The following is a 22,263-nucleotide window of genomic DNA, read 5'->3' as shown; positions in this document are numbered from 1 at the left end:
TGTAGCATGTAGTATGTATGTAGCATGCATGTAGTATGTATGTAGTATGTATGTAGTATGTATGTGGTATGTATGTAGCATGTAGTATGTATGTAGCATGCATGTAGTATATATGTGTTATGTATGTAGCATGCATGTAGTATGTATGTAGTATGTATGTAGTATGTATGTGGTATGTATGTAGCATGTATGTAGTATGTATGTAGTATATATGTGGTATGTATGTAGTATGTATGTAGTATGTATGTAGTATGTATGTAGCATGCAGTATGTATGTAGCATGTATGTAGTATGTATGTAGTATGTATGTAGTATATATGTAGTATGTATGTAGCATGTATGTAGCATGCATGTAGTATATATGTAGCATGCATGTAGTATGTATGTAGTATGTATGTAGTATATATGTAGTATGTATGTAGCATGTAGTATGTATGTAGCATGCATGTAGTATATATGTGTTATGCATGTAGTATGCATGTAGTATGTATGTAGTATGTATGTAGCATGCATGTAGTATGTATGTAGTATATATGTGGTATGTATGTAGTATGTATGTAGTATGTATGTAGTATGTATGTGGTATGTATGTAGCATGCATGTAGTATGTATGTAGTATATATGTAGTATGTATGTAGCATGCAGTATGTATGTAGCATGCATGTAGTATATATGTAGTATGTATGTAGCATGTAGTATGTATGTAGCATGCATGTAGTATATATGTAGTATGTATGTAGCATGTAGTATGTATGTAGCATGCATGTAGTATGTATGTAGTATTTTTTTTTTTTTTAACATTTAACACATTAGCCGGATGATGGGACTACTACTGTCCCATCATTGGCTAATGTGTCAATCACTGTCATGGTAGCAGGCATCGCCAGATGGGACTTATAGTCCCATCGGACGATGCTTGCACAGACCCCCGGACATCAGCACAGCCCCCCGGCAGGCCGGCACAGCCCCCCTGCAGGCCGGTACAGACCCCCACAGGGTGCACAGACCACCGGCAGGCCGGCACAGCCCCCCGGCAGGCCGGTACAGACCCCCACAGGGTGCACAGACCACCGGCAGGCCGGCACAGCCCCCCGGCAGGCCGGTACAGACCCCGGGCAGTCCACACAGCCCCCCGGCAGGCCGGCAGAGACCCCCGGAAGGCCCGAAATGACGGCGCATCATGATGCGCACACACCGCGCATCATGATGACGTCATTTCGGCTGTCAATCAACTTTGAACTTCCGATTCCGATGCCGACTTCCGATATTGAAAAAATATCGGAAGTCGGTATCGGAATTCCGATACAGCAAGTATCGGCCGATACCCGATACTTGCGGTATCGGAATGCTCAACACTAGTTATTACACATTCTTACCGCGGCAAGATGTCTGATGGCCCTTAGCTGGAGGCATGTATCCCCACTGCCCTTCCTCCATCTACTACACAGAATCAATGATATCCGTAGGATGGAATACATGACTGCGATCTTGAAGGCAAATTTGAAGAACTTTGATTCGGTCTGGGCTCCTTGGGGCTTCTTCTGGGCGTAGAGACCAGACTAGGTTAATACTCGAACCTTGATCCTTCCTCACCCCGGTCCTTGCTCTCTTCCCTTGTTCTCTTCCCCACCTTTCCCTCCCCATGGTGTGTATCTCGTCTCTTTGTGGGTACATACCAAGGTTTTCTACTTGACAAATCGTTACAGGTCTTTCCACTTGTTATGTTGGAAGTGATATTGATACTTCCCCAATCTTCTCTAACTTGCATTGTAAAAGTTACTTCTGACATTTCTATAATTGTCAATAATTGTTAATGCTTTAATAAAAATTTACAAAAAATTGATTTGATTTAGATTTACTTTTTGTTCATTCACTTTGCATTATGTTAATTGATATGGATTTAATGTAAGCTATTAGCACTTCTATTTTTGAAATAATTCTTACTTTGCAGCATTTTTCCACTCTTTTGTAAAACTTTTGCACAGAACTGTATATACAGTATGTACGTACCTTAAAGATTGATCTTTGAAAACAAAAATGTCCTTAGTAGGAATACAGGATAAAGTACAAAGGATTAATGTCCTCCATTTACTGAACTGAAATCTTACAGACATTCTTGGGAGTGTAACATGAGATGCCAGGATTATGTTTCTTTCTGTAAGTGATGAAACATCTAAGAATGGATACTGACTATTATTTTAGATAAGTTTTCAGCTGAATGGACTATAGCAGGGTAATTTTAGCTCTAGAACTAGAATTATAGATGACAATGAAAGCATGGGGCGACATTGATAAAAATAATATACAAAACATGTGAGAGAAAGCACATAGAGTAGAAAAGACTAGCAAACAATCAAATTCTGACTATTTTTATAATACTGAAATTATGAAAGTTCTCCCAAAAGAATTGAACTAGTTAGTTATTAAAAATGTAGAGTCCTTTATGGGATTCAATGGCTAAGTTTATTACTGGACTGTTGTGTAGTGTAGTGCAGCTTTATTACAAAGTGATCAAAATTCAAGGATAAATTCATCACCAAAGCCATATCGGTATCTAATATAAACTAGCAAATGTAGTGCACTAATGCTCCATTATAGGAAAAATGAAAAAATTTCTAGTGTGACAGGGTCACTGGCACACTATGTGAGGGGATATATGTGTCAGAGAGATTGCTTTCCTCCATGATCTCTAAACCCATGTTTCTTTTCAGCATGATATGTGCTGAAGGAGTTAAGCGGCCATGTTATGCGCGGGTTTTTAAGTGAGTAGGTAAGAGATGGGTGGGACACATTCTCACCATATCTTCATCTCAAGGGTGTGGCTAGGGAAATAAATATCCAGCCAGTTTTTTCCATGGTCTGTGTTGTTTAGAGGCAAGGAAGCCTCTGTGCTGACACTCCTGTGAGAGCTGCCATATGTATTGTCCAAGAGGACCTGCGCAGGACTGTGTATGAACTGTTTATTTTCTTTTGAGCCATAAAGGCTGTATTTCTGTTACCATTTTGGGTTTTTTGTTTATGATACAATAAACCACCCAGAGACTTTAACCCCACATGTGCTTGGGTCTACCTTTATGAGCAGCTAAGTGAGCCGACCTTCCACACTAGGTATTCATGATTGCCCAATTGTGTTGAAGTGGACAGTTTGTATGTACAGAATAGAAGTGGAATAGGTCCCAAATAGAAATGGTAGAATTGATTTGCAAGACATTGGTCTACAGGCCAGGTCAGTAACCGGAGACTGCTGGGCGGTAAGCCTGTAAATCTCCTTATCTGTGTGCATCATGCTGCAATGATGACAGGCTAATCTAAAATAGAGCGGAGAATTCCAAGAGGTAAGGAGAATCACATGCCTCCCTCTTGTCTAGTGGTTTCAGATTACTGACCTGGCCAATGAACTGAAGTCCTGCAAATCAGTTCTCTCATCTCTGGTCCTAGGGAATATGGATGTATTAAGATGGACCACTGCATGAAAACAAGCAAGAAGAAACTAGATTAAAAACACAAAGTTCCAAAACTACAATCTTTAAAGTTATACATTCTGTTCTCTGGTGCTTTTAAAAGAAAAATATTATTAATTCTAGCCTTAACTATATGACAATTTAGTGGGACTTGGTTCCATTAAAAGAAAATATAAATTCTAGTTGCTATGCAACAGATTGAAATAAATGTATGTACTGCTTTGAAGAAGTTTGAGAATTTTACATTTAATTATGAAAACTGGACCAGGAAAATGTTTACTGGGGATTTAATGCTAATTCTTCAGATTAGGACACAATTAGTTACACTTCAATATATGTCACCAAATACAAAGAACTGTCAAGTAAAGGGTAGTTGTATTATCTGTTACTAAGCCTCAGTGAGGTAAACTGCTGTAGACAAAATATGACAGTATTATCGACAGCAATACATAGGCTTCGATTCATTAAACTGTCAGTGAAAGCAAAACAGTTTGCGACTTTTGGCATTTTAACCCCTTTCTGACATCAGACGTAATATTGACCTGGGCCAATTTGACCATGGACAGAATATTACTTCATCGCGATCACCCGCGCACTCAGGGGGTGCGCTGGTGATTGCCGCCGGGTGTCAGCTGATTCTGACAGCTGACATCTGGCACTAGGTGACAGGAGCAGTCACAGACCGCTCCCAGCAGTTTAAACCCCGAAATGCTGCGATCGAACACGATTGCATCATTTCGCATGCCGGCAGAGGGCTGACAGCCCCTCTGCCTTTGGATCGGAGACCCCGTGGCGTGATGTGGGGTCCCGATTGTTGCCATGGTGACCCAATGTCATCATCCAGGTCACCAGAGCGAGGAAACTTGCTGATCATGTGCAGTGCATGATCAACAAGTCTCTCTGTCAGTGCAGAGATGACAGCTTCTATGGCATGCAGATGCTGCTTCAGCCTGCAAAAAATGATTGTCCCAGAGTGGGACAAAGTAAAAAGTTAGAAAAACGTAAAAAAGAAAATAAAAAATAATTATAAAAAAAATCAATATACAGTTGTGGCTAAAAGTATTGACACCCCTGCAATTTTGTCAGATAATACTCAGTTTCTTCCTGAAAATGATTGCAAACACAAATTCTTTGGTATTATTATCTTCATTTAATTTGTCTTAAATGAAAAAACACAAAAATAATTGTCCTAAAGCCAAATTGGATATAATTCCACACCAAACATAAAAAAGAGGGTGGACAAAAGTATTGGCACTGTTCGAAAAATCATGTGATGCTTCTCTAATTTGTGTAATTAACAGCACCTGTAACTTACCTGTGGCTCCTAACAGGTGTTGGCAATAACTAAATCACACTTGCAGCCAGTTGACATGGATTAAAGTTGACTCAACCTTTGTCCTGTGTCCTTGTGTGTACCACATTGAGCATGGAGAAAAGAAAGAAGACCAAAGAACTGTCTGAGGACTTGAGAAACCAAATTGTGAGGAAGCATGAGCAATCTCAAGGCTACAAGTCCAGCTCCAAAGACTTGAATGTTCCTGTGTCTACCGTGCACAGTGTCATCAAGAAGTTTAAAGCCCATGGCACTGTGGCTAACCTCCCTAGATGTGGACGGAAAAGAAAAATTGACAAGAGATTTCAACGCAAGATTGTGCGGATGTTGGATAAAGAACCTCGACTAACATCTAAACAAGTTCAAGCTGCCCTGCAGTCCGAGGGTACAACAGTGTCAACCCGTACTATCTGTCGGCGTCTGAATGAAAAGGGACTGTATGGTAGGAGACCCAGGAAGACCCCACTTCTTACCTCGAGACATAAAAAAGCCAGGCTGGAGTTTGCCAAAACTTACCTGAAAAAGCCTAAAACGTTTTGGAAGAATGTTCTCTGGTCAGATGAGACAAAAGAAGAGCTTTTTGGGCAAAGGCATCAACATGGAGTTTACAGGAGAAAAAAAAGAGGCATTCAAAGAACAAAGCACGGTCCCTACAGTCAAACATGGCGGAGGTTCCCTGATGTTTTGGGGTTGCTTTGCTGCCTCTGGCACTGGACGGCTTGATCGTGTACATGGCATTATGAAGTCTGAAGACTACCAACAAATTTTGCAGCATAATGCAGGGCCCAGTGTGAGAAAGCTGGGTCTTCCTCAGAGGTCATGAGTCTTCCAGCAGGACAATGACCCAAAACACACTTCAAAAAGCACTAGAAAATGGTTTGAGAGAAAGCACTGGAGACTTCTAAGGTGGCCAGCAATGAGTCCAGACCTGAATCCCATAGAACACCTGTGGAGAGATCTAAAATGGCAGTTTGGAGAAGGCACCCTTCAAATATCAGGGACCTGGAGCAGTTTGCCAAAGAAGAATGGTCTAAAATTCCAGCAGAGCATTGTAAGAAACTCATTGATGGTTACCGGGAGCGTTTGGTCGCAGTTATTTTGGCTAACGGTTGTGCAACCAAGTATTAGGCTGAGGGTGCCAATACTTTTGTCTGGCCCATTTTTGGAGTTTTGTGTGAAATGATCAATGTTTTGCTTTTTGCTTCATTCTCTTTTGTGTTTTTTTGATTTAAGACAAATTAAATGAAGATAATAATACCAAAGAATTTGTGTTTGCAATCATTTTCAGGAAGAAACTGAGTATTATCTGACAGAATTGCAGGGGTGTCAATACTTTTGGCCACAACTGTACAGTGGGTACGGAAAGTATTCAGACCCCTTTAAATTTTTCACTCTTTGTTTCATTGCAGCCATTTGGAAAATTTTTAAAAGTTCATTTTTTTTCTCATTAATGTACACTCTGCACATCATCTTGACTGAAAAAAAAAAAGAAATCTAGAATTTTTTGGAAATTTATTAAAAAAGAAAAACTGAAATATCACATGATCATAAGTATTCAGACCCTTTGCTCAGACACTCATATTTAAGTCACATGCTGTCCATTAACTTGTGATCCTCCTTGAGATGGTGTGATGGTGGTGAGATCTGTGTTTAATTAAACTGATAGTACTTGATTTGTAAAGGCACACACCTCTCTATAGAAGACCTTACAGCTCTCAGTGCATACCAAACCAAATGAGAATCATGAGGTAAACGGAATTGACCAAGGAGATGAGAGACAGACTTGTGGCAAGTCTAAGCCTGGCCATCCAGCCAAACTGAGTAATCGTGGGAGAAGAGCCTTGGTGAGAGAGGTAAAGAAGAACCCCAAGATCACTGTGGCTAAGCTCCATAGATGCAGTAGGGAGATGGGAGAAAGTTCCACAAAGTCAACTATCACTGCAGCCCTCCACCAGTCAGGCCTTTATGCCAGAATGGCCCAATGAAAGCCTCTTCTCAGTGCAAGACATATGAAAGCCTGCATAGAGTTTGCTAAAAACCCATGAAGGACTCCCAGACTATGAGAAATAAGATTCTCTGGTCTGGGGCAACAAAGATAGAACTTTTTGGTGATAATTCTAAGTGGTATGTGTGGAGAAAACCAGGCACTGTTCATCACCTGCCCAAAACAATCCCAACAGTGAAACATGGTGGTGGCAGCATCATGCTATGGGGGTGTTTTCATCTGCAGGGGCAGGATGATTGCTTGCAATTGAAGGAAACATGAATGTGGCCAAGTACAGAGATATCCTAGATGAAAACCTCTTCCAGGGTGCTCTGGATCTCAGACTTGGCCGAAGGTTCACCTTCCAACAAGACACTGACCCTGAGCACACAGCTAAAACAACAAAGGGGTGGCTTCAGAACAACTCTGTGACCATTCTTGACTGGCCCTTCCAGAGCCCCTGACCTAAACCTAATTAGGCACCTCTGGAGAGACCTGAAAATGGCTGTCCATCAATGTTCACCATCTGCACGGTATATTCTATCAGTAAATAAATATTTGAATGAAAAAAAACCATAATCAATGAAAGTACACATATTTGATATCTCCGCATCCGCAATGACCCGACCTATAAAACATTCCCACTAGTTAACCCCTTTAGTGAACACAATAAAAAAGTAAAAAAGAAACAGGCAAAAAACAATGCTTTATCATCATACAGTCGAACAAAAAGTGGAATAACACGCAATCAAAAAGACGGATATAAATAAACATGGTACCTGTCATGATCCAGACCGGGTTGGAGACCTGTTTTCCCTTTTTCCTGATCTGGTCATGGTTAACCTTTCTCAGCTTCAGTCTGGGTTCAGGTTTGCTATTTATTGCCACTGCTTTCTGCAGGTGATGTCGATTATAGTTCCTGCCTAGAGCTGCTGTAGTTCACTCTGATTGCTCTGACTCTTCCTGCTACATTTGCTATCTGATCCTGTGTCTCTGTTTTCCCTTATTCCCGTCCTAACTCAGTGTTTCTCTTTAGTGTGCTGACTCCCTGGTTTCCTTGGTTTTGACTTGGCTTGCATCTAAACTTGCTTCTGTTTTTTGTCCTTGTCTTATCTGCTTCTGAATGTTGCTGATTCTCTGGCTTGTCCCTGACCCCGTGAGTTTGCTTATTCCCTTGATACTGCGCTATAGTCTAGGATTTGACCTGGGTAGTTTGACTTCTCTGCTGCCACCTGTGGTAACCTTGCTGCTGCACTGCAGGTAAGCTCTGTTTTGGTGCAGTCCTGCTTCCACTCTATTGCCATCTTGTGATGTCTGCACCTACCTGCATCACAGCAGCATGATTTTATAACTGACCTGAAACAACAAATTTTTTTCTCTGCTCTGCTTTCTATGGATCTTCTCCATATCAAATGGATAGTCTGACACAAATTATGCAGGATCTGTCTGTGGAACGTAGGGCTTTGGCGTGGTCTCATAACCACCTGCAAAGGGAACTTTCTGACTCGGTAAAATTGTCATGTTCCCACTTCCCAGCACATGACTTGGGGTTGCACCTGCAAGAGTTAATCTATCTCCTCTCACTCAGTTCATCATTCAACCTCTGTTCTATGCTGCAGTGGAAGCATAAATCACACCCCGACACAGACCAGGCACCCCCACTTCATACACGCTGCCACCACTCACCGAGCGCACAGGCAATGAGTCCCAGAAATACTACTACTATATGCCAATTACCAGGGTCACACACTCTAAGGCTATGGATTCTTTAGAGCATACAAGGTTCAAACTTATTAAAGTTTTAAGCTTTAATAGAAAAGGTACAGTTCTTACAATAAAATAATATAAAAATATGGAAATAAAAAGTGACATACAAATATGCAAAACAGTTATAAAAATAAAAGGGAGAAAACTTACAGAATGTCTAAACTTTGTAGTCTGGCTTCTGCTTCCTGAGGGGGGGTGAATATGAAATGGATCACATCAGCTTAGCTGCCCCCTCATCTCTGAACAGGTTTCTATGTGTAAAGGCCTAATTTATAGATTTAATCTGGAGATCACATTTCTAGACTAGCCTCTCATGTTAATATTCTAATCCTTGGTTTGTGACTGGATCCTGGCTATTTTACCAATGAATACATTATTTTTCTTTGAACACTATTTGTGTGACCTTTCTCATAGTAAATAGTGTCAGGCTGCAATTGGCGCCTCTCTTCAAAAGAGTCACAAAGTGTGAAATCTGTCCACTTTGTGTGTTCTCAGGAAATCCCCCCTGGGGTGAGACCAGGAAGACTGTCTTTTTCTCAGGATTGTGAAGAGCTGCAGCCTAGAACAGATGGTCATACATTCATACATTTATATATTTCACTACAAAAATCTTTGCAGAGATTTTCTTCCCAGTCTGTCTGTAAGCACTCTAACACTGTTTATGTCTCATTGCACTCTCCTGAACCTACAGTCAGGCTCCCAGATACCTTCTCCGGTGAAAAGGAGAGGTTCCGTACATTTAAGGAGAGTTGCAAGCTATTTTTTTCTCTTAGACCCCGTTCCTATGGAGATGAGAATCAGCTGGTAAGGATAATCATTTCCTTACTGCATGAGGGACCTCACTCTTGGGCTTTCTCTTTACCTGCTTCTGACCCTGAACGTGTGTCTGTGGATAGGTTCTCTGAGGCCATAGGACTTATTTTTGATGAACCTAACAGGGTCAGAGTGGCAGAGGACACAATCATGAGTCTCTTTCAGGGGAATCTCTCGGCTGAATGGTATTGCTCTGAGTTCTGTCGATGGTCCACTGAGGTGCCCTGCTATGACTCTGCGATGAGATGTCAGTTGAGGAGAGGAATGTCGGATGATCTGAAGGACGCTATGGCTCTCCATCCACCACCCAGCTCTTTGGAGGGGGCTATGACTCAGGCTATCCATATGGATGGGAGGCTAAGGGAGAGAGGTGTTACACAGCAAGAGGTTCTGTTACTCCCTGTTAATCCTGTTGTTTTGCCACCATCAGAACCTATGGAGGTGGGGGCCACCAACCTCAAGGAGAAGGAGAGGAGACAGCGACGGCAGGGATTGTTTGCCAGGCTATGAAATACTGCAGCCATCTTAGTTGTGGTCGTGCAGTGATTAGCTGGCCGCACAGCATCATCAGGGGTATAAGAGACCGGACGCCGCCCTGCTCAGGGCATTCAGCTCTGTTGTGAGAGAGTGTAGGGAGAGCTGCTGCCTTGATAGGGTCAGAATTGGGGATTTCTTAGTTAGTGTGGGGTCTACCATCCTAAATACTCACATCCAGCTAAACCAACAGTCCATTACTAATTCTGGAGTATATAGGTTCCAGTGTTAGGCAGGCAGGGTAGTGTACGTCGCTGTATACACATCAGTGTAAGGCCTGCAGGCACTGTATGTGTGTATATAGAGCATTGCATACATCAAGAAGGTCCATTCCCTTCCTGTGTTTGGCCAGTTTATGGCTTTTTTCTCTTTTTTGCCTGCCTAGCTGTCAGTTTTGTTTAAATACACCAGTATTTAGGCCCAAAAAAAACATACAGGCCACACATTTTTTGGAGTGGTATCTCCGTGTCAGCTTATATCTGTGCGTGCTAAAAGTTTGGCCAGTTCACGGCTTTTTTTTCTTTTTTGCCTGGCTGTCAGTTTTGGTTAAATACACCAGTATTTAGCAAAAATAAAACATACAGGCCACACATTTTTTGGAGTGGTATCTCCGTGTCAGCTTATATCTGTGCGTGCTAAAAGTTTGGCCAGTTCACAGCTTTTTTTTCTTTTTTGCCTGGCTGTCAGTTTTGGTTAAATACACCAGTATTTAGCAAAAATAAAACATACAGGCCACACATTTTTTGGTGTGGTAACTCGTGACAGCTCATATCTGTGAGTGCTAAAAGTTTTGCCAGTTTACGGCTTTTTTCTCTTCTTTGCCTGGCTGTCAGTTTTGGTTAAATACACCAGCATTTAGCAAAAAAAAAAAACATACAGGCCACACATTTTTTGGTGTGGTATCTCCGTGCAGCTTATATCTGTGTGTGCTAAAAGTTTGGCCAGTTTACGGCTTTTTTTTCTTTTTTGCCTGGCTGTCAGTTTTGGTTAAATACACCAGTATTTAGGCCCAAAAAAACATACAGGCCACACATTTTTTGGAGTGGTATCTCCGTGCCAGCCCTTATCTGTGCGTGCTAAAAGTTTGGCTAGTTTACAGCGGTTTTCTTTTTTTGGCCTGGCTGTCACTGTCATTATATCGAGCAGTCTTTTGTATGAAAAAAATAAAAAAAATTAATACAGTCTGTGTTATCTATGCATAGTTCTGTCTGCTAGCCTTGCTCTACTCATTATTTTGTCTTTAAGATAACACCAAACCCCCCCAAAAATTGATACAGTCTGTTATCTCTGGCTGAGGCCTAGCGTATCTGTGGTGGGAAAATCTTTGCTTTGCAGGCATACTGATCACATATAATTTTTCTCCAAATAAATCCATTTGTATTGAGCTTTTAAAATATTTAAGTAATCCATTTAAAATGGGTAAGGCAAGGGACCAGGAAGTGGACGTGATGCTGATGGTGCATGCAGAGGACGAGGCCGTGGCCAAGCTGAAAGTGGGCCACAGCAAAGACCCACATCTTCGCGCTTGACCTTCCTGTCCCAGTTTCTAGGTGACTGCACCACACCACTATTGAAGCCAGAGCAGTGAGAAACGGTTATTGGTTGAATAGCGGATAATGCTTCTAGTCACTTAGCCACCACCACCATGTCTTCCACCCGGTCAAGTCTGAGTAGCCGTGAGTGTGGACCGGATATTACTCACCCTGATGTTCCTACCTTCCACCATGCAGAGTGCCCTGAGACAACTGATCCCACACTCGAACACTCCAAAGAGCTGTTCGGTTCTCCATTTGGAGATTCGTGCCTCTCGCCCACTCCACTTGAAGCGGGGCAAGATGATATTCCATATAGCGATGCACAAATCTTTGAGCAGCCACAGTCACAAGAGGTGGATGATGATGAAACCCAATTGCTGGAAAGTCAGGAGGAGGAGCAGGGTGCATATGTGGAAGACTAGGTGGTGGATGACATAGTGACTGACCCAACCTGGCAGGAGGACATGCAGAGCGAGGACAGCAGCACACATGGGGAAGGAGGCATATCACCCCCAACAGGCAGGAAGAAGCATTGTGATGACCGCAGACAGAAGGCGTGCATCCGTTCCCCGTGACACCAACAGGACGGAAGTTGCCATTCCAACTGTTAGATCTTCCCAAGTCTGGTTATTTTTTAAAGACTCTACCGATAACCCCAAATACGCCATTTGCAGCACTTGCCATACCTGCATCTGCAGGGGTAGCAAAACTACCAGCCTGACCACCACCACCACGATTAGGCACATGGCAGCAAAGCACCCGACTTTGTGGGCCGAACCCCAGGCTCCAGGAACACTGTCTGCAGGTGACAACATTGCTTCTTCCACTGTTTTGTGTCCAAGCCAATCCCCAGTTCACCGTGCCTGTGAAGATGCCTAGGGCCCTGCACCTGTTGTTGCCCACAGTCAACCAGCACCATCATCAAGCCCGTCCATGTCCTTGTCCTAGCCCAGCTTGCAGTTGTCTATACCCCAGTAATTGGAACGCAAGTGGAAATACTCAGCGGTTTTACAAGTGCTCCATTGTACAGGTGTCAAACCACAGGGGAAAACCGCAGGCTAATCCGCAGATAAAACGCAGGCCTTTTGACCTTCGGATTTACCTGCGGATTTTGCCAAATCCGCGCGGAAAAATCTGCAGCACAATCTGCAACGTGTGCACTTACCCTAACAGTTTAGGAGACCCACTGTTTAATAATGGCCCTTTAAGCAGATTAATGCTGACTGGTGCCCCTGTAAAAATAGGCTCTGTGACTTTAAGGCCGGAGTCACACTAGCGATAAAATCGGACGAATGCAGTGCGATAAAAAATCGCATTGCATTCGTCCCAATGTTATTCAATGGTGCTGCTCCCATCATGCGTTTTTTTATCGGATCCGTTCCTCGGACCGAGACAATCGCAGCATGCTGCGATTGTCAGCGATTTTAGGATCGGATTCGACAATGCAAGTCTATGGATGCGATTAAAAATCGCATTGAAAACGCACCACACGTTTGACTTTCGATTAAATCGCAAGACTTCTCCAGGTCAACAGGAAAGAGCATCAGGCATTGACATTGGATGTCAATTTGATGCTTAGATGCGAATAAAATCGGTTAATCGCCGGAAAATCGGATGACAGACGGATCCCTGGACAAGAAATCTTTGTGCGATTTCATACAGTAAAAATCGGACCGATTTTTTATTCGTTGTGTGTGACTCCAGCCTATGAGTCTCTCTTTCATAAATGAATCCAGATATGTCTGCTTATGTGTCACACACCACATGGCCAGCTAGGGTTGGCAAATGTTACAATGACATTCCCAGTGAATGCATTTGTTTTGGTTGAAAGCAAAGTTAAAGTTGAAACACGCTTCAAAAACGCGGCATCTGAACATAGCCCTAATGGGGGAGGAACATTTTGGTCTGGGGTTATTTATTTTGCCTTATATGCAAGTCATTAACCTGGAAAGGATGTACCTTAACATATTTCCCAGCACCGTTTTTGTATGTTTTTTGGTGCACCGGTAAAAATGGCATGAAACTCTGGAAACATTGCTTAAAGATGTTAACTAGGAATCAGGAATGCCTCCAGGGGCGATCCCCATGATGTCTCCGTGTCATTTGAGCAGTGTTTCCATCATTTTCTGATGTTTTTAAACCTTAAAAGGACCCCCGGGGGGATCACGGTAAAAATGCTTGGGTCTCCCATAGACTTACATTGGACTCGTTCTTCTGTCCGAGTACCCGAGTATTTCAATTTGCTCGACCCAAACAAAGAGCACCTGAGCATTTTAGTGCTCGCCCATCACTAGTTGTTACTATTGACAAAAAAACGCCACTGGCTAAGAATGTCATCAAACTTGTCTCAGAGGACTTTCTCCTTAAAGTGGGTTCCTTGCACCAGGAACATATTTCATGTTTTGTCCTGGTCAATCTGCCTGTGGGACTGGTGTTGGGGTTCCCCTGGTTACAGTTACATAATCCTGTAATAGACTGAGAATCTCAGGCCATTGTTAAATGGGGTCCTAATTGTAGTAGAAGTTGCCTTACTACTGTACTTGTATCATCCATTAATCCGGAGTACCTGAAGGATTTTGAGGATGTCTTTTTTCCAAAAAGGAGGCCGAGGTCTTACCAGCACACTGCCTTTTTGATTGCACTATCAATCTGATTCCGGGTGTTAAATTGCCCAAGACCCATCTATACAACCTCTCTGGCCCGGAGCGAACCACTATGAAAGAATATATTTCTGAAAGCCTACATAAAGGCCACATCCATCCCTCTGTCTCTCCTGTGGTGGCTGGATTCTTTTTTGTAAAAAAAAGATTATGGTTTGTGCTCGTACCTCGATTTTTGAAAATTGAATAAGATCACAGTGAGAAATAGCTACCCCCTCCTGCTCATCCCTGATTTATACAACCAATTGTCGAGGGCCAAAGGGTTTTCTAAATTGGACCTCAGGGGGCATATAGTCTTATCTGTATTCGGGAGAGGGATGAGTGGAAAATGGCATTTCTCACTTCTGAAGGGTTATTTGAAAATTTGGATATGCCCTTTGGTCTCACCAATGCGCCAGCTGTTTTTCAGAATTTCATTAACCATGTGTTTTCTGATTTTATTGGGCGCTTTATGGTGGTATATTTGGATGATATCCTCGTGTTCTCATCTAACAAACAGGTTCACATGGATCAACTACGTGCAGTTCTCCAGAGGTTAAGGGAGAATTCGCTTTTTTGCAAAGCTTGAAAAATGCACATTTTTTGTCCAAGAATTGTCCTTTCTGGGGTTCATTCTGTCTGACAAGGGGTTTCGTATGGACCCTGGGAAGGTAGAGGCCATTATGAATTGGGCGCAACCCAGAAATGTAAAGGGTCTTCAATGTTTTCTGGGGTTTGCAAACTATTATAGGAAATTTATTAAGGAGTTTTCACAGGTGGTCAAGCCCCTCACTGATCTGACTCGTAAGGGAGCTGATATCAAAAACTGGTCAGCTCCAGCTGTGGAGGCATTTGCTTTATTAAAGAAATGCTTTATATCTGCCCCTGTTTTGGTACAGCCTGATCCATCTAAATCATACATCGTTGAGGTGGACACATCAGAGATAGGGATGGGGGTGTGCCTTCTTCTCGAAAAAATTACGATGTTGAGAATCAGGAGCTGTTAGCTATTAAGTTGGCCTTTGACAAATGGAGGCACTTTTTGTAGGGGCTCTTCATTGGATCACGGTGATTACGGACCACAAGACTCTGTCTTATATTGAGTCAGCCAAACGTTTGACTCCCAGACAGGCGAGGAGGTCGCTTTTTTTTCACGCTTTAATTTTTCTATCAATTTTTAGCCTGGTTCCAAGAATGTCAAGGTGTATTCCTTATCTTGCAGCTCGGATCCGATATCACCTCCTGAACCTCCATCTTCCATTCTTCAGCACGGGGTGATCATTGCTGGGGTATCCTCAGAGTTGGAGCTGAGATTCATGAGGCTCAGTCTCTTGCTCCTCCATCATTGCCTGACAAGAAGCTCTTTGTCCTGGTTCAGTACCGGTTGAGGGTGCTCTAGGAGTTCCACGATTCTGCTCTTAGTGGGCATCGTGGAATCTTGGCCACTCGAAAAACTATTGCTAGGCTGTTTTGTTGGTCCTCTATGGCCTCTGATGTGGCAGCATTTGAGTCTGCTTGTTATACTTGTGCCCATGCTAAGAGCTCCCATAACTGGCTGGCTGGGGAATTGGTGCCATTGCCAATTCCGGATAGACCTTGGACTCATTTGTCCATGGACTTTATCACTGATCTCCCTCCTTCCAATGGCAAAACTGTGGTCTGGGTGGTGGTGGATAGATTCAGTAAACAGGCACATTTTGTACCTACCTGCCTAATGCTGAAACTCTTTCTAGGTTGTTTGTTGAGCATGTGGTGCGATTGCATGGTGTGCCTTTAATGTGGTTTCAGATGGGGGTACAATTTGTGTCCAAATTCTGGAGGGCTTTTTGTAAAAAGTTAGGTATTACTTTGGCCTTCTCCTCAGCCTATCTGTCATGGCTTGAACAGGGTTCTTGCCCTGCACTCACAGGGTTAAGTGTTCGTGGCCTCTTTCTGGATCTGGGAGGGGTATTTATATTCACTCTTTTCCAGGGTTCTCTGTCAGCTATACTGTTGTTCTGGTGTGTCTGACCCCTGGTGTGCGTGTATTCTGCGTTGCTTGTTTGCTTCCATGTATGACCCGGTCCGTTCCCTCACTCTGTACTCCATCTCTCATTTTGGTACTATTGTCTTTTCTGGTTCTGACCTCCTGGCTTGGCTATCGTTACTCCGTTACAGTTTGCCCCTATTGTACCGTCTATTGCCCGTTCTGATTTTCTGATCTATTGCTACGTCCTGACTATCCATTCTGTCTAACCCTTTGGTACTGTATTGCTATCTCGTGCTTTGACATGGCTTGATCTGGTTTCTGTCTCTGTCTATGCCCCTTGGTAACATTGCTCTGTAGTTACCTTTCTTAGAGTCTCCCTGCAGCTCCTGGCTCTGTGGAGCTGAGGCCACACCCCCAGCAGTCACATGCTTCAGGTCCTGTGAGCTTGGAGCATGCATTGTCACCACTGAGACCCCACTCCGCAGGTATCTTTGTGCACAGTCTTTGTACTCAGGACACGCGCACTGGCTCAGTGAGCAAGTGCAGTGCGGTGTTCCTGATATTATAGCTGACCATTTCAGTTTTTTTTTCCACTGAAGAAAAAAAAAAGTGTGTTATCCTCATGGATCCCATACAAGCTTTGGCTGATCTGGTCAAACACCTGACCCAAATGTTCCACAAACTTAATGTGGAACAGCGAACGATGGCCCACACCCAGCAACAGTTGGTGGATACTGTGCAGGGGGCTGTCGCTGCAGGGGCTCCTAGTGCTGGGGATAGAGATGTGTCATTGGCATCCCCTGAATCTCCGGTCAAATTGCCAGACCCTTTCTCAGGGGATAAAAGGGAGTTCAGGTCGTTCAGAGAAGGATGCAAGCTTTTTTTTTCTCTGAGGCCCCGCTCCTCCGGGGATGAGTTCCAGAGGGTGGGGGTCGTCATTTCCCTACTTCGGGGGCTCCACAGGCATGGGCTTTCTCTTTATCTTCCTCTGTTCCTGAACGTATGTCTGTGAATTTGTTCATTAAGGCTCTGGGGCACATTTATGATGAGCCTGATAGAGTGCGTCTGGCAGAGGATATGTTGATGACTGTGACACAGGGGAGGCACTCTGCTGAATGGTTCTGCTCTGAGTTCAGACGCTGGGCAGCAGAGGTCACCTGGGATGATGCTGCCCTCCGGGGTTTGTTCTGTAGAGGCCTGTCTGAACATTTGAAAGATGCCCTAGCCCTTCATCCTCCACCGGATTATTTGGAGGACGCTATGATACAGGCTGTCCGCATGGACCGTAGGCTGCGGGCAAGAGGGGTCATGATGCAGGAGACCCCTTTATTCTCCAATCTGAGAGACTCTGCATCTAGTCCTGAGCCCATGGAGGTTGGTGCCACGTCATTGGAGGAAAAAGAGAGGAGACGCCGTAGAAAAAAACAATTGTGCTTTTACTGTGGATCCGCTGGACATTGGAGAAGGAATTGTCCTTCTTGCCCTTCTTCAGTGAAGCCGCCAGGAAAACGACTGAGTCTGGGTAACAATCGAGGAGGTTGCCCAGACTCCCAGGTACTCTTTTCCTCACTTACTAAAATTCTGCTTCTGGTGGAACTGGAACTTACAGGCGGTCCGGTTGGGACTACCGCCTTTGTTGACTGTGGTTCTTCTATTAATCTGATCGATGCCAAAGTTGTGGCTTTTCATAATATAGGGACAGTCAGGTTAAAAGATCCTGTTAAAATTGTGGCAATTGATTCTTCTCCTATCACCCAGGAGGGAATTTGTTTCATGACTGATACCATTTCGCTGAAAGTGGGTTCCACTCACGTGGAAAAATAATGGTGTTTTGTTCTAAATAATCTGCCGGCTGGACTGGTACTGGGTATGCCTTGGCTTCAACGTCACATTCCTACTATTGACTGGGTCACGGAGGAGATCATTCAGTGGGGTTGTATGGCTCACGATTCTATGTTGAGTGCTCACCCTGGGATGGCAGCTAACCGGGGGGGAATTGTGAGGGGTTTCTGGTGGCCCTCTATGGTAATAGATATTAAAAAGTTTATGACTGCATGTGGGGTGTGCGCTCGTTCTAAAAGTTCTTAGGTCCGGCCGGCCGGGGAGTTGGTGCCATTGCCAATTCCGGATAGACCATGGACACATTTGTCCATGGATTTTATCACAAATCTTCCTCCTTCCAGGGGCAACTCGGTGATATGGGTGGTAGTGGATAGGTTTTCAAAACAAGCCAACTTTGTACCTCTCCCCGTGTTACCATCTGCTGAAACCCTGGCCCGCTTATTTATGCAGCATATAATTCAGTTGCATGGTGTGCCTATGAATGTGGTGTCAGACAGAGGGGTACAGTTTGTAGCCAGATTCTGGAGGGCTTTTTGCAAAAAGCTGGGGATTTCGTTGTCCTTCTCCTCAGCCTACCACCCAGAGTCTAATGGACAGACGGAGCGCACGAACCAATCATTGGAGCAGCATGGATTCAGGTTGTCCTGGAGCTGAGGGTGCGACACAACGTCTTAGAATCCTTTGGAGGGAGGTTCAGAGGAATATTTCCAAGGCCCAGGAAAACTATAAGGGATTTGCTGACAGGAGGAGGGGGTCAGGTACAGCATTTGCAGTAGGGGAGAAGGTGTGGCTATCCACCCGCAATATCAAGCTTAAGATACCATCTATAAAGCTGGGCCCCAGGTTTATTGGCCCATACAAAGTTGTGGAGGCTGTTAACCCAGTAGCCTACCGACTGCAGCTGCCCACCTCCTTTAAAATTTCTGATGTCTTCCACAGGTCCCTGTTAAAGACTGTGGGGACGATGAGAGAGGATCCCTCATCAAATGCTCCGCCAGTGCTGGTAGAGGGGCAGCTGGAGTATGAAGTAGGGTGCATAGCTGACTCCCGGTGGGTGTGCCGGAGACTCCAGTATCTGATACACTGGAAGGGGTACTCTCTGGAGGATCGGTCATGGGTTCCGGCCAGTTCGGTGCATGCCGATCGTCTGGTGCGGGCTTTACATGCCAGATACCCAGGTAAGCCTGGGGGTCCAGTGGCCCCCCGTTAAGAGTGGGGTGCTGTCATGGTTTGAACAGGGTTCTTTCCCTGCACTCACAGGGTTAAGTGTTCGTGGCCTCTTTCTGGATCTGGGAGGGGTATTTATACTCACTCTTTACCAGGGTTCTCTGTCAGCTATACTGTTGTTCTGGTGTGTCTGACCCCTGGTGTGCGTGTATTCTGCATTGCTTGTTTGGTTCCTGTGTATGACCCGGTCCGTTCCCTCACTCTGTACTCCGTCTCTCGTTTTGGTACTATTGTCTTTTCTGGTTCTGACCTCTTGGCTTGGCTATCGTTACTCCGTTACTAGAGTTGAGCGAAACGGGTCGAAAAAATTCAAAAGTCGCCGACTTTTGGCAAAGTCGGGTTTCATGAAACGAAACCCGACCCTAGGATGAGGTCGGCCACGAGGTCGGCGACTTAAGCGCCAAAGTCGCGTTTCAAAAGTTTGTTTTGCGCTCTTTTTCAGCCAATCAGGATCCACGGACACTGTGGGCAACGTGATGACATAGGCACGGGTCACCACCATCTTTCAGAAGGGCATGCAAGTGATTGGCATGCTTTGGTGGGCGTCACAGGGGGTATAAAAGGGCGTGCACGCCGACCGCCATCTTACTTCTGCCGATCTTAGTATAGGGAGAGGTTGCTGCTGATTCTGTAGGGAGAGCGTTAGGCAGGGAAGAAGACAAAAAAACTGCTTCTGCTGCTAGCGATTTGGCCTGCACAACACACCAGTCACTGTGTGTGCAGTGCAAGGGGAGGCTATATAGTGGTGTATCAGTGGTGTTGGTTGTTGGGCTGCCTTTTAAGGCTTCCTGACAGGCTGGCATTGCTGTTTACCCACTGCTCCGCAAACTGCTTTTTTAAAAGCAATCCCAATTTTTTTTTTTGTCCTGCTGAGAAGAAAAAAAAACTGCTTCTGCTGCTAGCAATTTGGCCTGCACAACACACCAGTCACTGTGTGTGCAGTGCAAGGGGAGGCTATATAGTGGTGTATCAGTGGTGTTGGTTGTTGGGCTGCCTTCTAAGGCTTCCTGACAGGCTGGCATTGCTGTTTACCCACTGCTCCGCAAACTGCTTTTTTAAAAGCAATCCAATCTCCCTTATCCTCTAGTCACTTTTGTCACAGCTGTGCCATCGAGCCTGTCACATAGCGCTCAGATATTCATTGGGCCTCACACAATCCAAAAGTGTCCAGTGTCCAAAAGTGTGTGCAGAGATTCAAAATCTCCCTTATCCTCTAGTCACTTTTGTCACAGCTGTGCCATCGAGCCTGTCACATAGTGCTCAGATATCAGTGGGCCTCACACAATCCAAAAGTGTCCACTGTCCACAAGTGTGTGCAGAAATTCAAAATCTCCCTTATCCTCTAGTCACTTTTGTCACAGCTGTGCCATCGAGCCTGTCACATAGCGCTCAGATATCAGTGGGCCTCACACAATCCAAAAGTGTCCACTGTCCACAAGTGTGTGCAGAAATTCAAAATCTCCCTTATCCTCTAGTCACTTTTGTCACAGCAGTGCCATCGAGCCTGTCACATAGCGCTGAGATATCAGTGGGCCTCACACAATCCAAAAGTGTCCAGTGTCCAAAAGTGTGTGAAGATATTCAAAATCTCCCTTATCCTCTAGTCACTTTTGTCACAGCAGTGCCATCGAGCCTGTCACATAGCGCTCAGATATCAGTGGGCCTCACACAATCCAAAAGTGTCCACTGTCCACAAGTGTGTGCAGAAATTCAAAATCTCCCTTATCCTCTAGTCACTTTTGTCACAGCAGTGCCATCGAGCCTGTCACATAGCGCTGAGATATCAGTGGGCCTCACACAATCCAAAAGTGTCCAGTGTCCAAAAGTGTGTGCAGATATTCAAAATCTCCCTTATCCTCTAGTCACTTTTGTCACAGCAGTGCCATCGAGCCTGTCACATAGCGCTCAGATATCAGTGGGCCTCACACAATCCAAAAGTGTCCAGTGTCCAAAAGTGTGTGCAGATATTCAAAATCTCCCTTATCCTCTAGTCACTTTTGTCACAACAGTGCCTTCGAGCCTGTCACATAGCGCTCAGATATCAGTGGGCCTCACACAATCCAAAAGTGTCCACTGTCCACAAGTGTGTGCAGAAATTCAAAATCTCCCTTATCCTCTAGTCACTTTTGTCACAGCACTGCCATCGAGCCTGTCACATAGCGCTGAGATATCAGTGGGCCTCACACAATCCAAAAGTGTCCAGTGTCCAAAAGTGTGTGCAGATATTCAAAATCTCCCTTATCCTCTAGTCACTTTTGTCACAGCAGTGCCATCGAGCCTGTCACATAGCGCTCAGATATCAGTGGGCCTCACACAATCCAAAAGTGTCCACTGTCCAAAAGTGTGTGCAGATATTCAAAATCTCCCTTATCCTCTCATCACTTTGGTCACAGCTGTGCCATCGAGCCTGTCACATAGCGCTCAGATATCAGTGGGCCTCACACAATCCAAAAGTGTCCAGTGTCCAAAAGTGTGTGCAGAAATTCAAAATCTCCCCTTTCCTATAGACAGCTTGTACCTTGTTTTACATTACTATATAGTTTGTTGGATTTTGTCTACATTTCTACCAAAAATGAGGAAGGCTGGTGGAAGAGGCCGTGGAATTGGGCGGGGGTTGGCAGCTGGTAATGATGGTGTTGGTGGTGGATCTGATGGTAGTGGCAAGAGCAAAATAGGACCGAATGCAGGAGGTGCTGACCCTGCGTCATCGTCTGGCTACATAAGGCCTCGAACGCTTAGTTTTCTAGGAGTTGGCAAACCGCTTTTAAAGCCAGAGCATCAGGAAAAAGTTTTGTCTTACATTGCTGACTCAGCCTCCAGCTCTATCGCCTCCTCTTCTTCAGTTGTAAAAAGTAAAAGCACTGAGTCATCATTGGAGGCTCATGTTCATGAACCACACCTTTCCTTGTGTCCTTCACCCCAACCAAGATTGAAGGATGACGCAGGCCATACTACTGATTACTCCATGGAGCTGTTTTCACATACCATGCCTGGATTATCAAGTCAAATGGTGAATTACCCAGGCCAAGATGAATCTGACATGGAGTGCACTGATGCACAGCCGCTGATGGATGATTCTGCTGGTACATTCACTCAGAGCACTACATTGTCCTTGCAGTGTACAGAGCCAGATTCTGACCCTGATGAGACTCAGGTGCC

Source organism: Dendrobates tinctorius, unplaced genomic scaffold (genome assembly GCF_039654945.1).
Source record: "Dendrobates tinctorius isolate UK_male_01 unplaced genomic scaffold, ASM3965494v1 ptg000097l, whole genome shotgun sequence".
Taxonomy (NCBI): domain Eukaryota; kingdom Metazoa; phylum Chordata; class Amphibia; order Anura; family Dendrobatidae; genus Dendrobates; species Dendrobates tinctorius.
Note: the sequence above shows the minus strand (reverse complement) of the source record.